This window comes from Cucumis melo, chromosome 11 (genome assembly GCF_025177605.1).
Source record: "Cucumis melo cultivar AY chromosome 11, USDA_Cmelo_AY_1.0, whole genome shotgun sequence".
NCBI lineage: Eukaryota > Viridiplantae > Streptophyta > Magnoliopsida > Cucurbitales > Cucurbitaceae > Cucumis > Cucumis melo.
Genome location: NC_066867.1, coordinates 25,332,091 through 25,345,536, shown reverse-complemented (window position 1 = coordinate 25,345,536; position 13,446 = coordinate 25,332,091).

Sequence of the window (13,446 nt, the reverse complement as noted above, 5' to 3'; positions counted from 1 at the left end):
AAATTGAAGGATCTGAAGGCCAAAAATTACTTGTTTCAGGCTATTGATCGTTCAATCTTGGAGACAATTCTTTGCAAAGATACCTCCAAGTAGATTTGGGATTCAATGAAGAAAAAATATGAAGGCTCGACAAAAGCAAAGAGGTAGCAACTTCAAACACTATGTACCAAGTTTGAAAACCTTAAGATGAAGTCGGGTGAGTCAATTGCTGTTTATTTCACACGAGTCATAGTAATCACCAAAATAATGCGAATGTTCGAGGACAAGTCAGAGGATATCATCATCATTGAGAAGATACTTAGATCCTTAACATCAAAATTCAATTTTCTTGTTTGTGCAATTGAGTAGTCTAAGAATATCGATGATCTCTCATTTGATGAGCTGCAAAGTTCTTTACTGGTACACGAACAGAAGCTCGAGCAACAAGACAACGAGGAGCAAGCTTTGAAAGCTTCAATAGAAACTCCATCGTCGTCAAAAGGAGGTAGAGGCAGAGGTAAAGAGAAGAGAAGCAACAACCAATGGAATCAGCAGCAACATCAGCCACAATACAGTCAATCTCAAGGAAGAGGAAGGAGACTTGGAGGCCATAACTTAGAAAATCATCAATGGAGGTCGGTAGACAAGTCAAATGTTGAATGTTATAGGTGTCACAGGTATGGTCATTATCTATCAGAATGCCAAACTAATTTGAATAAGCAAAATAGGGAAGAATCGACTAATTTTGCAGAACAAGAGGAAGAGGTTTCTCTTTTGATGGTGTGTCATGTGAATGAAGAAACACAACCAAATTTTTGGTACTTAGATATTGGTTGCAATAATCACATGTGTGGTGATAAGGGAGTTTTTTCCAAACTAGACGAAACCTTTCGCAACACTGTCAAGTTCGGTAATAACTCTACGGAATATTTGTTATGGGGAAAGGAAAAATCACTCTCTAAACCAAAGGTGATATCATCCATACTATTTCAAATATCCTTTTTGTTCCCGATTTGAAGACCAACTTATTAAGTGTGGGTTAGTTGCAAGAGAAGGGGTATGAGATCTTCATCAAAAATGGTGTATGTAGATTCATGATAAAAGATTAGGCTTGATCGCTCAGGTGAACATGACATCAAACTGGATGTTTCCGCTTTATCTCCAAAGCCTCACTCATTCATCTTTTTCAGCAAAGGTGAAGGATGAGGCATGGCTATGGCATTTACGCTAGGGGCATCTAAATTTTAGTGGACTCAAAACATTGCAGTAGAAAAATATGGTGACGGGTTTACCAAAAATTAAAAGTCATTCTGAGATTTGTGAACATTGTGTGGTTGGGAAACAACACAAAGATAGGTTTCCAATAGGAAACTCATGGAGAGCAAAGCATGTTTTGGAGCTTATCCACTCTGATCTTTGTGGACCCATAAATTTGACATCAAATGGTGGTAAACGTTACTTTGTAACATTCATTGATGATTATAGTCGGAAAACTTGGGTTTACTTTTTGCAGGAAAAATCTAAAACTTTTTCAGTTTTTAAAAGCTTCAAAGCAAAGGTTGAAAAGGAAGCCGACATGCCAATAAAGATTCTTCGTAGTGATCGTGGAGGTGAATACAACTCGCAAGAATTTGAAAATTTTTGTGAGGAGCATGGCATTAAAAGTCAACTTACAGTAGCATATACACGATAGTAAAATGGCATTTCAAAGAGGAAAAATCGCACAATCATGAACATGGTTCGATATCTATTAAAGAGCATTGGAGTTCAAAAAACTTGCTGGCCTAGAGCTGTCAATTGGAGTATCCATGTGCTGAATAGAAGTCCCACATTTTCTTTTTTAGAATCAGACACCAAAAAAAGCTTGAAGTGGACAAAAACCAAATATTGATCATTTTAGAATTTTTGGCTGCATAACATATGCACATGTTCAAGACGCAAAGAGGAGTAAACTTGATGACAAAGGAGAAAAATGCATATTTCTCGGTGTTTGTAAGCAATCAAAGGTGTACAAACTGTACAATCAAATCACCAAAAAAAAATTCATCAATCGCGATGTTGTTTTCAATGAAGCAGAATTCTGGAGTCATTAAGAATGCAAGCCTAACCAGCGAATCCAGGTTGATTTTGAAAATGGAGATGAAGGGATAAGGCATTAGATTGAAACAAATGATGAAGCAACTATCACTCAAGAAATTCCAGTTGTCAGTGGAGTAAAAAGAGCTCAGCGAGTCAAAAGAAGGCCTACTTGGATGGAAGTCTATGTGGTAACTGGAATAGATCAATCTGATGATCCAATTGTTCATTTTGCTTTGTTTGCAGATTATGATCCAGTAACCTTTGAAGAAGTTGTCAAAAAACCAAAATGGCAAGAGGCAATGAATGATGAGACAGCAATAATTGAAAGAAACAACACTTCCAAAGGGGCAGAAGGTTATTGATGTGAAGTGGGTCTACAAGACTAAATTAAATGAAAAAGGCAAAGTTGACAAATATAAAGCGTGTTTGGTCGCTAAAGGCTAAAAGCAAGACTTGGTGTCGATTATAAGGAAGTCTTCGCTCTAGTAGCTCGTCATGACACAATCAGATTGGTGATACCATTGGCAGCACAAAATTCTTGACCCATTTTTCAGCTGGACGTAAAATCGGCATTGTTGCATGGTGATCTTCAAGGAAAGGTATTCGTCAAACAAACTCCTGGTTATGTGAAGCTTGAATGTGAAAGTAAAGTTTATAAATTGAAAAAGACATTATACGGGCTAAAGCAAGCTCCTCGTGCTTGGTATAGTCGTATTGAAACCTTTTCTTACATGAAGGATTTCAAAAATGTCCTTATGAGCATACTCTTTTTGTTAAGCTTGGAGGAGATGGAAAGATGTTGATTGTATGCCTGTATGTTGACGATTTGATTTATACTGGAAATGATGTTGCCATGTTTGAGAAATTCAAACAGTCAATGATGTTTGAGTTTGACATGTCTGATCTAGGAAAGATGCATTATTTTCTTGGATTTGAAGTGGTGCAATCTCCATCTGGAATTTTATTTCACAGAGAAGTATGTGCAGAATGTTTTGATGAGATTTCAATTAAGTGAATGCAATTCAGTTAGTACACCAGCTAAATTTGGATTAAAATTGCATAAAGATCAGGAAGGAAAAAAGGTGGACAGCACTCTGTATAAACAAATTGTTGGTAGTTTGATGTATATAACAACAACAAGACCTGACATTATGCATTATGTGAGTTTAATCAGTAGATACATGGAGAATCCAACAGAGATGCATCTTCTTGCTGCCAAAAGAATTTTTCAGTACTTGAAAGGAATAAAAGATTATGGATTGTTTTACAAGAATGTGGTGAAGTTAAATTTTGTTGGGTTTACTGACAGTGATTATGCAGGTGATATAGATGATAGAGTAAGCACTTAAGGCTATGTTTTTATGCTTAGTTCAGGGGCTATTTCATTGTCATCGAAAAAACAGTCTATTGTTACTTTGTCAACAACTGAGGCTGAGTTCATAACAGCAACTTCATGTACGTGTCAAGCCATTTGGTTAAAGAAAATTCTTGAAGAATTACAGTTCAAACAAGAAGGATCCATTGCAATTTATTGCGACAACAACTTAGCGATTAAACTTTCAAAAAAATCCAGTTCTACGTGGAAGAAGCAAGCATATATATGTGAAGTTTCATTTCCTAAGGGATCTTACGAAGGATGGAACAATAGATGTTTTCTATTGTAAAAGTGAAGATTAAATTGCTAACATAATGACCAAGCCACTGAAGTTGTCCACATTTCAGAAATTCTGGAAGTTGATGGGAGTCTGCTCATTGGATGAACCAACTTTCAATTAAGGGAGGAAATGTTAAGTAAATTTGTTAGTTGTCCTACTCTACAGCTAAAGTCTTAGTATTTTGGAGTCTGTTATTCGTGTAATCACTTTCCTATTTGTTAAGTAGCATATTTCTATTAGTTGCTTATTTTCAGCTTTATCTGTTACATATATTGTCTATTTAAAAGACTTCTTAGCTAAATAAAATTGATGAGTTAATCTCCACTTCCTTTAATCTCTTCTGCTATTATTCTAAAATTCTATTGTTCTGCTATTATTCTAAAATCTTTAGCACAAAAAAAGAATAAATAAGGGATAATGAATTGCCATGTCTCTTACTCCTTTGGAAGGAAGGTGATGGTTGATGACTGAAGAGAATGGAGAAGATGAGTTCGGAGATTTGAGTTGTGGAAGGAAAGAGAAGCCGCCGCGAATGTAAGAAGAGATCCCGTTGGAGAATTGAAACCCTAAATTAGGTCGTGCTCCAAATAAATTAGGTTCCCCCTTTTCTTTTCTTTTCTTTTTTAATAACATTTTCGTTCCCCTTTTCTTTTATTTTCTTTTCTTTTTGTTTAATTCCCACCCACTTTTCTTTTCCTTTTTTTTAAGGGAAAGTTACATAAATGTAGCAAAACTGTAAACTATTTACGGCCAGTGTAACAAGTCCATTAAGGCAAATTATTTTTACATAATTCTTTATTTACCCTTATTCTTTTATAACGATCTTTCAAATTTGATTTTCTTCTTCTTGCCAATTTTTTCACGATCGTCGTTTCTGAATTATTCATCTCGTCTTTTATATATCTTTCACTTGGATCATTCGAGCTATTCTGAGTTATTTTTTGTAATTTTCTACATCATTCGCTCTGATATTCATTATCTTCGATAACATCGTTTCTCTTCTTGTCATCTTGGATAATCAAGATCGTATATACTGCTCTATTGATATCATCTCAGTTTTTCTGGTTTCAGGAAGTATTCTAAATATCGTTTTTCTTTGAACTATTTAGTTGATTATAAAATTTCGTTCAGAATTATGTATTTTAGCATGAAGATAGAACGTTTAGTATATGTTGGTATTACTGTTAGACATCCTGTATTTGGTTATGAAGATCGTTGAAGGTTTTGGTTATTGTTTACGTTGATTTAAGAATTTATATTTCAGTATGAATGTCGTTTGAGCTTTTTGTTGTTTGTAAGAATTTAAGATTTTTTATTTCGTTTTGAACTTTTAAGAATCACTGTAAGATGTGCAGATCATTATGAAGATCGATAGTTTGATGTTTTTCACGATAATTTTCATTGAAATACTTGATCGTTTACCTCTATCAACATGATCGTTTAACGATATACAGACGATCGTTTTGTTATATGAACACGATCATTCATCTTTATGAACACGAAAATTTTTAATATTTTGTATTATCCGAATCTTTAAATGATTTTGTATCAAATTCAATACGATTGTTTAAACGATGAGCGTCTAATAACTATAGTGTATCAATTTCAATAAGATGGTTTAAACGAACAGTATCTTTAAATGATCGTGTATCAAATTGGATATGATGGTTTAAACATAAACGATCGTTTAATTTATTATATACGATCGTGTATTTGTGTTAAACGATCATTTAGTATTTATTAACTTATTTTTACGATGGTTTAAATGATCAGCGTCTTTAAATGATCGTGTGTTGGTATTAAACGATTGTTTAGTATTTATTAACTTCTTTACACGATGGTTTAAACGATCAATATCTTTAAACGACCGTTCAATTTATTGTGTACGATCGTGTATTGGTGTTAAACGATCGTTTAATATTTATTAACTTCTTTGCACAATCGTTTAATATTCTCTTATTATATCTAAATACTTAATTATATTTTCTTTTTTTCCAGATTAAAATGTCTATTCCTATTGTTGTTTTTTATGGAGGTCAATGGAATGGCTGCAATGTTTACGAGAATTACTCAGCGTCTGGAATTTTGGTAGATATGCGAGTCAGCTTTAATTCTTTGGTTTTTTTAAAATGTGAACAATTTGAATTGGATGAATCAGTAGAATTATCTATTTTACTTGATTTTTGTAAAAGTAATGTTCAAACTATGGTGTCGATAAAGAAGGACAATGATGTTCCTTGGTATTTAGCTTTTGTTAAAGATGCAACTAGTAGACATCCATTAGTTGCGCATGTAAGTGTTGATTGTTTGGGAACGTCTTCTTCATCTAGTAGTGTACAGGGGATGTTGATATGTCACTGAATATAGGTTTTTCTGCTTCTGTTTCAAATGATGAAGTTATAAGAGACATCTCTTATTATTCTTATTTGAAGGAAAAAAAGTTTATTTGAAAGTAAAGAAGTGCTTTCAAAGTGTTTTTGCATAATAGCAGTGAAGAACAACTTTCAATTTATGACTACAGTATTAAATTTGAGGTCTCTTAAATTTAGATGTCTGCAAGAAGGCTGCAAATGGTATGTAAGGGCATCTCGTTATAAGAGGAGTTATTTGTGGATGCTATGAAAGTACACTTCTGAGCATGATTGTTCATTAAGTACTGCTCAAAGTTCTCACATGTAAACTTCTTCAACAGCAATTGCAATTGTTTGATAAATGATTTTAGATTCATGTCTACTGATCGTTCCATTCATAAAGAGATTGTGCATAAGGCTCCTACAAATCTTGGAGTTAATATAAGTTACCAAAAAGCTTGGAGGGCAAAAGAACATATGGTAAAGATATTACACGGTGACACAGTTGAATCGTATGCATTGATTCCAAGATTCTTTGATAAATTGGTTGAATCTAACCCAAGTATGATCAGTTTTTAATATCAAAATTTTTCTGATTTGCAGATAGATGTGAATAGACTAATATCACAGTCTATCTAGATAGACCAATATTGGCATCTTTGATATTCTTTCTGTTCTTTTTTGTTTGTACTAATAGAAATGTATTTTAAATTATTATAGGTACATGCACTGTTTTAGAAATGGAGGATAGTGGTCATTTCAAGTTTTGTTTTATGGCTTTCGGTGCATCAATTGAGGGGTGAAAATATTGTAGACCTATTATTGCTGTTGATGGAACATTTTTGAAGTGTAAGTTTGGTGGCATCCTTAACAGCTTCATCACAAAATGGTAACAATCAAATCTTCCCTCTTGCTTTTGCCATTGTAGATTCTAAAAATGATGCATCATGGACATGGTTTTTTTGGAAGATACGAACTAGTTTTCAGAGCGAGCAAATTTAGTCATTGTTTCTAATAGGCATCTTAGCATCCCTAAAGGAGTTTTAAGAGTGTTTTCTGATGTTGAGTATTGTGTGTGCACAAAACATCTTTTAAGTAACTTGAAACTTCATTTTAAGGATCCACTACTTGATAAGTATTTCTTTAGCTGTGTTTATGCCTACACTGTTGAAGAATTTGAGTACCACATGAGATGCATGGAGTCTGTTTGTTCAAATATTAAAGATTATCTTAGTAGCGTTGGTTTTGAGAAGTGGTTCCAGACATATTCACGTAGATGAAGGTATAGAATGATGACATCAAATTGTGCAAAAAGTGTAAATTCAGTGTTTAAAAATCTTAGAGAACTACCTGTGGCAACGATGCTTTGTTCAATTAGGGATGTATTGCAAAAGTGGCTTTATGAACGAAGTAAAGCTGCTTCTACAATGAAGAGTCATTTGACTTCTTGGCTGAGAACATTCTACGTTTAGAACATGAAAAGTCGAGAAGATTATTGGTAAAAAAAATTATTTATTTATTTATTTATTTATTATCTCGAACAATTAGAGATATATTGCTATCTTTGTCTATTCCATAGATAAAGATAGCAATTTATCTGTTCCCGTCTCAGATAGGCACTGATAGATTAATATCTTTATATATCTGATGTATACAGAGATTGGAATCTATTTCTTCTTATGTTATTAATTGTCTTTATTTGTGTTATGTATTAGGTTGATCCAATAAGTACAACTGAATATCAAGTAACAGATGAAAATCAACAGTTTATTGTGAAGTTAAATGTGGGATGTTGTAGTTGCCGAGTATGGGATGTTGAAGAAATTCCTTGTGCACATGCTTTTTCTGTTCTACGAATGCTTAATTTAGATACCTATTCTTATGTATCTGAGTTTTATAATAGAGAAACACTATCAGCAACATACAATGGTTGTATTCAACCTGTTGGATCTCATTTTGATTGAAGAGTTGTAGATTCTTTCATGAAAATATTACCTCCGGTTTTTAAACGACAGGCTAGAAGACCAAGAAAACAAAGAATTCCATCTGTTGGAGAATTTAGTAGTTCAACCAAATGTTCCAATTGTAATCGTAAAGGACATAATAGTAGGACTTGTAAGCAAGGCAACGTTTGAACAATTAATGAAAATGCGTACTATCTTTCTTTCATTATTATGTATAAACGTTTGATATTAAATTTGATGGAGAGTTGTTATCCTTTAAACATTAGATATATAAACGATCACTTAATATTTTTTATGTTCATTAAGAAGATCGTTTAGACTTTACTAAAATATCGCTTAAAGATATATGCATGATCTTTTACATTAGTGTGATACATATAAACGATCGCTTAATATTCTTTTATATATTAGTGTGGTTTATATAAATGATCGCTTAATATTTTTTATGTTTATTAAGAAGATAGTTTAGACTTTACTAAACGATCGCTTAAAGATATATGCACGATCTTTCACATTAGTGTGATACATATAAATGATCGCTTAATATTCTTCACCTATACATTAGGAAACCGCTTAATATTCTTTTAGATATTAGTGTGGTTTATATAAACGATCGCTTAAATATATATGCACGATGAGTATTTTTGTACGCGAATGTTTTTATATTTTTATACAATTGTTTTGTGATATGTATCTAAACGAATACAAACATTAACTCAAAAGTACAAGAACGAAATATATATTTATTTACCAAAAGTATTTATTTGTCCAAAGTTCCAATACATATTATTGTCTAAACAGTTTCACGTTTTTGACAGTTAGACAATCATGGTCAGCATTTGTTAGAAGGCATTCAATAAATTTAGAATAGAAAATGCCACAATCCAATGAACGCCCTCTCTGTAATGTGGTAGTTGACCTTAATACTGGCCAAGGGCTATATTTGAATCGTTTTGAATGGAGGTCCACACCAACTGCAATTGCGAGTGAGGTGATGCATTTTGCAGGAATTTCAAGAGCTTGATCAACAAGCTTCTTATCAACATAATTTGGCATCGAGTCGAACACGTAGATCTTGCATTTCCTCATATCAGCTGCAATAGTCAACCAGTGTTCTTTTATGTTGATGCAGCCAATCACGTAGTTGACATCTCCCCACCCTGGCTTTTCTTGGAAATCACCAACAGCTGTGTTGAAATAGTATTCCAAATCTTCTTCTGCCCATAGATTTAAGTGTGTTGTTTTATCTTTCCAATCAGCTTTCTTATTGTCCGCTGTCAGCAAATGAGTATCAAAAAGACGTTGTCAAACTATGCAGTGTGGCTTATTGATTCCAGTCTTGCAGAACAAGTAAAAAAATTTAGTCAGAATATAATTATACAGTATAACTTCTATACAAAAAAAATTAAAGAATAACAACTTACTACAAACACGGAATTTATTACTCCAAAAGTATACTTGCAAAGTTTCTTGATATACAACATTTTTTTCTGCAAGTGGGATAATAGCAAATCCATGGTCTACAAAGAAAATTAAACGATCGTTTAGTGAATGAAAGAAGAGTATAAACGATTGTTTAGAAAATACAAGTGATCGTTTTACTTACTAAGTGATCGTTTAATATATATATATATATATATATATATATATATATATATATATATATATATATATATATATATAAACGATCGTTTAGTGAATAGAAGCGATCGCTTAGAAAATACGAGTGATTGTTTACAACATTTTTTTTCCTTACTAAGCGATCGTGTAATATGTATAAACAATCGTTTGGTTTAGATAATGTATGTTGTACTCGATCATGTATTTTTATATGTAAAATGAAATTTAGAAAGAGTACTTACATCTCCTAGTATCCATGTGTTTTCTTCAAGCTTTTTGAATAAATATTTCTTTTTGGTTGTGGAGACTACTTTCCTTTCTTCATGAGTTGTTTTTCTTGATCTTTTCCATGTTAAGTATTCGTTCCATAATTTTTCATTCACTTGCCACGTGGGATTATATGTATCTACATCAATGATTTCGACATCTGGTACAAATATTGTCGGTTCTGATATGATCTCAGTAGATGTTGTGGGTGTGGATTAACTTGTTGATCTTGATAAGGCGCCTTTTTATCTGCTATTTTACATAGCTTTCTTCTCTTCACTAGTTGTTATTGATCTTCCTTTATTTCCTATAATGCACAATGTTGTTAACTAACGAAAAAATAAAAAACAATAATAATTGATGCAAACTACTGGTTCTTCTATATACATACCGATATAGGTTCTAAATCAATTGTAGAATTTTCTTTCTACGTTACTAGTTCATTTTCAACCAAAGTAACTACTTCATTATTTTTTTGAATGTCAACCTTTTGTTTTTTTGTTTCCTGTAACATATGATATTAGACAAGTAAGAAACTATTAATTTAAAGGACTACACATTTTGTTGTGTATACATACCAATTAAGATTCTATTTTTTTCAGTTGAGGTAGATTGCTGCACAGTTCCAATTGTTTGATCCTCAGTTACTTGTTTATTTTCTTTTTCTTTTCCTATCTCAGCCAAAGTAACTGGTTGATCATTTTTTTTATATTTCCTACAATGCATAATATTAGAAAAGAAAAAATTCTTAATTCAGAGGACTACATAGTTGTTGTGTATACATACCAGTTGAGCTTCTTTATTTACAATTGAAATTGATGGTGGCACCTCATGAATTTGTACAGTTTGATCCAATGGAGCCATTGCAGGTTGGTGAGAGTACTGCTTGATGATGGTAGTATCTCACAAAGTGCAAGAGGTTGGCTCACAAGTGGAAGGGTAGTAATCATTTCTGGCAGGTATTTTTCTTTCTGACTTTGAGCATTTAGATTATCTGATATATCTCTTATAGTCAGTAGCAAGTCTGCATCCCTGTCGTCTATGCTTATATCACTACCAGATTCCTCTTGATGTTCCCTAAACAAAATGAGAATAAGAAAAAATACAATTGTTACTTATTTAGAATGTAAGCAATTTTGAACATTATAAAGCAGTAAACAATGAATGAAATGTTAACCTTTGAGTTTCCACGTTATGATCTTGAGTGTGTTGCTTTTCAACATATGGCTAGTCAATGCTCATCATATCTTCTCTATTCTGATCATCATCATTTTTGTCCATATTGTCTTGATTAATTCCATCATGAAGATCATCTTGGAAGTGATGAGTATCATCATTGCCTTGATTTTGATTTTGATTTTGATTCTAATAAATAAATAAAATTAAAATTAAAATTAAAAAAATGATTGCTAAACGATCGTGTATAAAAAAGTAAACGATGATGTATAACACCTAAACGATCGTGTAACTATGATAAACGATCGTCGAAATTTGATAAGCGATCGGATATTTTAGTTACACGGTTGTTTATTTAAACAACTGATAAACGAAATACTTTCTAAAAATGAAGTTTACCTAAAGCAATCTTTCCATTATTTGCTTCATTTCAGACAGCTCCAATGACTGTTTTCTAATTGTGTCATCCATTCTACAGACTATAGAAGTTAACACAAATACATCCTTATGAACTTCTTTAATGTTCTTTTTCAGTGTTTTGTAGGATTTTGAATGACTTTGTTGTTCTTTGTCATTGGATGCATTCGGACTCATAAGCCATTGTTTATCTTTTTTTCCTTCGTGGTGACAGTTGTGGAGATGAGGTTGATTGCAAGTTGTTGTTGTCCAATGATTGATTGTTTGTTGTATCATCAGGAGTAGTGTTATCACTGTTGTCCATATCTAGCATGGATTCATCATCCTCAATTTCCATGTTATCATCCCCTCGAATTCGACTTTCTATGAAAGCTTTCTCTTGGGTTGATAGCTTGAGTTTAGCTTGAACAACAGTCTGCAATGTTTACAATCAATGAATTGTTAATACGTTGTATATCAAACAAGCTAGTAAACCATCGTTTATAAAAATAATATGATACTCGATATGATATTTTACATAGATGATATTGCATTAAGCTAAATGACCATTTAACAAATGTAAACGATCGTGTAATTTTTGTTAAACAATCGTGCAATTATTTTAAACGATCGCCAAAAAGTTTTACTTACATTCTTATTGTCGAATATGTTCTTTTGCAACATTTTGTAAGATGGAGTTTGTGTGCAATTCCATCTTAATATTCTAGGGATTGATCCCTTGCTGTTTTTTGTGGCTAGGTACTCACTTGCAGTTGAGAGTATTTCATAAGCCCACACCTAAAACATTTAAAGAAATATGTTAAACTTTGATGTTTAATTTGTATTTAATTAAAGTGTATGAACAAATAAATATTACCTGAAAAGCAAGTACGTAGCCTTTTATGTTATAGTATGCCACGGTTTTGGAACTTTTTGCCCTCTTTAACTCGTATGCTTCTTTTTTTCCCATGTAAAATTATCTTCAAACTGTTGAGCAAACGAGTGTAGAAGAAAGTTGACCAATTAAAGTTCTTGAAAACTTCTTCATCATCAACTTTTCCCAGAATATCCTTATCAAACTGTGTTTTTTTATCCTTCCCGGCCATCACAGTTTCTATAAAAAGGGCCATGACAATCTTCACAGCATCTTCATCATTTGTAAACTCAAAGTTTTTGAAAATTTCTTAAAGTTCCAAGCAAAAGTGCAGCAAAATACCTTTTGACGTTGAAAAGAAAAATAGACTGAGAGAAGAATGGAATTGGAAACTTTGAGACGAAATACTGAGTGATCAGTGCGTTTGTGTGTTGCGAAGTGACGGAAAAAGAAAAAGGCGGAACGTATATATTGGTTGTTTTTACCGAAGGGATAATGGTGTAAATTCGCGTACTTTTTTTAAAATGTTCAATCGTGTTCTTTAGTGTTTAATATATATATATTTAAACGATTGTTTAATTAAGTCAAAATGATCTTTTAAAAAATGTAATTGATCGTGTTGTTAAACAATTGGAAAAACATATAATGTTAAACTATGATGTTGTACAACTAAACGATCGTGTAGGATATCATTTATAAGATGTACAATTTACGTGATCGTGTAGTATATTATTTAAGCAAATATGTATATATGCGGTTAAATGATGGTAGTGTTGAATATGAACGATCGTGGTAATAAATGTAATTGATCCCTTTGTATGTTTTACAAGATAGTGTAGGATATAAAGAGTGAAATGGAATACAAATTTCTCGAGTATAAAATAAAGAAATATTTTAAAGTTAAATTTAATGATTTGAAGTTTTACAAAGATTATAAATCATCTCCAAAATATTGAGAAATTTGTAGGTCGAAGGATGGGGCAGTATCAATGTATTCTTGAGTTGACATTCTTCTTTCGTTTTTCTTGTTGTTTTCTCCTTGTGTTGAGACTTTTGTCTTTTTTTGCTGACTAACATTATTTTCC